At 39.6% G+C, this 4,356-nt stretch overlaps 1 pseudogene; it reads right to left on the bottom strand.

Moving 5' to 3' along the window:
* Positions 1–1,699: 1,699 nt before the first annotated feature.
* LOC122143061 lies at positions 1,700–1,904 on the bottom strand (annotated as a pseudogene).
* Between the last annotated feature and the right edge of the window lie 2,452 nt (positions 1,905–4,356).

Genomic DNA, 4,356 nt, shown 5'->3' with positions numbered 1-4,356 from the left:
CAATCAGATCTTCTGTAGACGTCTGACAGAAATAAAGTCAGTCTATTAATAAGTGGAGCTGGTGATGCTGTTTGTAAGAAGCTTTAATCAGATCTTGAGATTTAATGCATTTTATTTCAGTTTTGTTTCTCTTTTCTTCAGTAATTCTGTTTGTTAGTTCTTGTGTTTCTCTTTTCTTCAGTAATTCTGTTTGTTAACAACAGCAGCTGTTCATCACTAATTCACAATTATCACCACCACCACTTAATTATTTAATTGCAACGTATGTCTTCTTTCAGTGAACTCAACTGAATTAAATCTCAGAGTACTCATAACTGTTGTCTTTCTTAAAACTTAAATGGTTTAGGTACCCCATATTTCTTAAACGGTTTGAGTAAAACCTAACTTGTCATGTTTTTTATGATATTTGTTTACACAAAAGGTTTAAGCATGTTACTTGTCGTGGTTTTTACAGTGTTAGTTTTACCACTTAAATGGTTTATAGTAACTCGGTTTCTCAAAGTGTGTTAAAATGTAAAAGATTGATGACCACTAATTTTTCCCATTAAATTCAGATAAGACAGAGATATTACTTATTGGAACAGAAAACATTACACAGAATCTCGTAGATTACACTCTGCAATTAGACTGGATGTACTGTTACTTCTCTACTACTGTTAAAAATCTGGGTGTTATATTAGACAGTAACTTGTCTTTGAAAATCATATTTCCCATGTTACAAAAAACAGCATTCTTCCATCTTAGAAACATTGCCAAGCTACGTAAACATGTTACCTGTTCCTGATGCAGAAAAGCTAGTTCATGCATTCATGACCTCTAGACTGGACTATTGTAATGCACTGCTAGGTGGCTGTCCTGCATCCTCAATAAACAAGCTACAGGTAGTCCAAAATGCAAAGCGGCTAGAGTCCTTACTCTCAGGTCAAGAAAATATGATCATATTACCCCAATACTACAGTCTCTGCACTGGCTACCTATTAAGTTCAGATCAGTTACAAAATATTATTACTTACTTATAAGGCCCTTAATGGCTTAGCTCCAAGTGCATCTAACTAGTCTTCTACCACGCCATAACCCATCACGCCCCTAAGGTCACAAAACGCTGGACTTTTGATAGTACCTAGGATAGCAAAGTCCACTCAAGGAGGTAGAGCTTTTTTCGCATTTGGCTCCCAAACTCTGGAATATCCTTCCTGATAATGTCCGGGTCTCAAACACACTCTCTCTCTGTTTAAATCTAGATTAAAAACACACCTCTTTGGCCAAGCATTCAAATAATGCATCTCATAATTTTGACTGCATTTGTATCTGATCAAATGTGCATTATTATTCTTTAGCTTTGGTTAAACTAATTAATTTTACTTGGTTTATGCATGCAGAAAAACACCCAATAAAGCATAACAATAATCTACCCCCTTGAGGTCATGAACGAATGAATTAACATTTCTGCATTTGACATTGAGAGTATAGTCAGTCTATTCAAAGTTTCAAAGAGAGTTCTTTCTCCCGTCACCACTTACGTAATGTGCGATGAGCTGGCCCCAAGTTATAGAACAACACCATGCTTGCTCTGTTTTTAACATTTGGTGTTTTAAGCAAAACATTATGCAGGACTGCTTCACAAGAATCTGACTTTTTAAACACACACACACCACCCTCACACCACTATCAAAACGACTCCTCAAGCATATACGTCAACACCATAGATTCATATCCTTTCTCCCTTACCCTTACCAAAAACAATATTGGAACGTCATCAACTGACGCGCTTGTGAACAAGCCACATTTCGTCTCAATTCCTCTACGAAGGAGTATTATAGCTATATCATGGGTGGGAGACAACCACTTCGAAAACATTTCAAGTAAAGAACTATTTAGAAATGATCCCTGAAAAATATAGTCTTAACTTTATAATGCAACTCCCCAAAAACGGAATTCCATTCTGAGCGCCCCTCCTCTCAATGGTGTGCCTAGTTTGATTTCTATGGGCTTAACGTTCGTGTGACGCTTTTTTTGTTGCACACACATTCAGATCGAAAAGCACGAATCGTTGCCAAACCCCTCGAATCTAGCGTTACGCGCTTTGCCTACCTGTCAAAGTCGTAAAGCGGTGAGTGAAAGTCTTTGTAGATGAAAATCCTTACCAATTACAATTCTCTTGCAAGTCTAAAATCTATTTGAATGAGCGCTGTTGAAAGGCCTGCGTCAGTCCATATGGGAGTACGTTCTCAACCAGGCCAGCGTCACCTCACACCATTTTCAGTAATCAAGGTCGTAGGTGTGTGTCGGATTTAGGTAGAGCGTGTTCCGCGATTGGTCTGGAAATTTCAATGGTATCGCTCCCACTAGGGGCGTGATTAGGGGTCTCTTAAACATCTGAACCAGTGTCCATATGGGCTTATGCCTGACTCGGATAAATTTACATAATTTGTTTCCGCATTTTCAATTGAAAACATTTGAGCTATAAAAAGAGAGTTGTAGGTAATAGTATCGTATTGGCCTGCAGAAAACCAAGCTCTGTATAGGGTTTAAACTCTATATCTTACAGGACATTAATATTTAATGGTATTGTAGGATTGTTGATTGCATTCAAATGATTACACGTCCACAAACCATTTGCCAATGACTGAAAAGGTGTTTTAGACAACGTTTGAGCTGATTTTTAGTTGCGATTTAAACGCTCCTGAACGACACACATAAACAGAGTGTGGCACTTCGACGCTCTGTCGCAACAGATAAACCCGATTCCAGCAATTGGTTCAAGTCAAGTCAAGTTAACTTGTTTTTGAGCGCTTGAACAATCCAGAGTTGTCAAGCAGCTTTTAGAATCAAATAGGAAAATAGTTGTCAAAGCAAAAGGCAATAGTAAACATTCCTTTAAATTTTTTAGTTAAAGGCAGTTCATCATTGAATTCTGTGATGTCATCGTCCAGCTCAGTTCAGTTCTGGAAATTAAGTGTCCCCAACTAAGCAAGTCAGATGCGGCAGCGGCAGGAAACCAAAACTCCATCGGTGACAGAATGGAGAAAAAAACTTAGGAGAAACCAGGCTCAGTCGGGGGCCAGTTCTCCCCTCCGGCCAGGTTTGATCCAGGGAGAGGGGCTCATCTGGTTCCGTGGTCTTGTCCCTATGGTCGTCTAGGAGACAAGGTCTTCACTGGGGATCTGTCTCTGGGGCTCATCTAGTTGTCCTGGTCCCTGCTGAAATTCCCAGGGCAGAAGAGGTCGTCTCTAGGTGCTGATCCACCATCTGGGCTGGATACAGACTGGATCTGGTGGCTACGGTAACCTCGGAATAAGAAATAAACAAGACTAATTTTAGCATAGATGCTAAGCCAGGTTAAGAGATGGGTCTTTAATCTAGATTTATACTGACAGAGTGTGTCTGGCCCCCCCAGACAGTATAAGGTAAGATTACTCAGAGTTTTGGCTGGCTAAATAGGAGAAAGGATCTACAGCCCGCAGTTGATTTTACGATATACTAGGTATTATCAAATTGCCAGAGTTTTTGAGAGCATAGCGGGGCGTGGAGGACTATAGTACGATGAAGAGCTTGCTCAAGTACTGAGGTACTAAACCATTCAATGCTTTTAAAGTAATTAGTAGGATTTTAAAATCTATACAATGTTTAATAGGGGAGCCAGTGCTGTGTTGACAGAAGCGGGCCTAACATGGTCATACTTCCTGGTTCTAGTATTATTATTAGAACTCTTGCTGCTGCATTTTGGAACAACTGGACTTTTGTTTAGCTACTCCTTTTACCAGAAAAAAACGCTAATAAAAAAGCTTATAACAATAAATCTAACACTTGAGGTCATGAACGCATGAATTAACATTTCTGCATTTTGACGTTGAGAGCCTAGTCCAGTCCTATTCAAAGTTTTTGAAGAGAGTTCTTTCTCCCAAATCACCACTTACGTAATGTGGAAGTAGGCTGTGCCCAATTATAGAACAGCACCATACTTGCTGTTTTTCAAATTTGATGTTTTTGGCGAGAACATTCTGCAGAACTGCTTCAAAAAAGAATCTGACTTTTTAAACACACGCTTTGTAGAAAAAACACCACCCTCAAAAATGACCCAAGCATATCACGTCAACACCACTCAGATCATACTCCTTTCTTCAACACCCATTCTGAAGCGCCCCTACTCTCAGATGGTTTGCCTAGTTGATTTCTATGGGCTTAACGTTCGTGTGACGCTTTTTTGCACACACTTCAGAGCTAAAAGCACGAATCGTTTCCCAAACCCCTCGAAGTCTAACGTTAACCTGCAATTTGAAATACCAACATGACTATACCCCCCCCGCTGATGCTTTGTAGCCTACCTGTCAAATCTAAACGTAGGAAATCTTTTAG

The sequence above is a fragment of the Cyprinus carpio genome, unplaced genomic scaffold (assembly GCF_018340385.1).
Source record: "Cyprinus carpio isolate SPL01 unplaced genomic scaffold, ASM1834038v1 S000000716, whole genome shotgun sequence".
NCBI lineage: Eukaryota > Metazoa > Chordata > Actinopteri > Cypriniformes > Cyprinidae > Cyprinus > Cyprinus carpio.
Note: the sequence above shows the minus strand (reverse complement) of the source record. Positions and strands in the feature narration are given on the sequence as shown.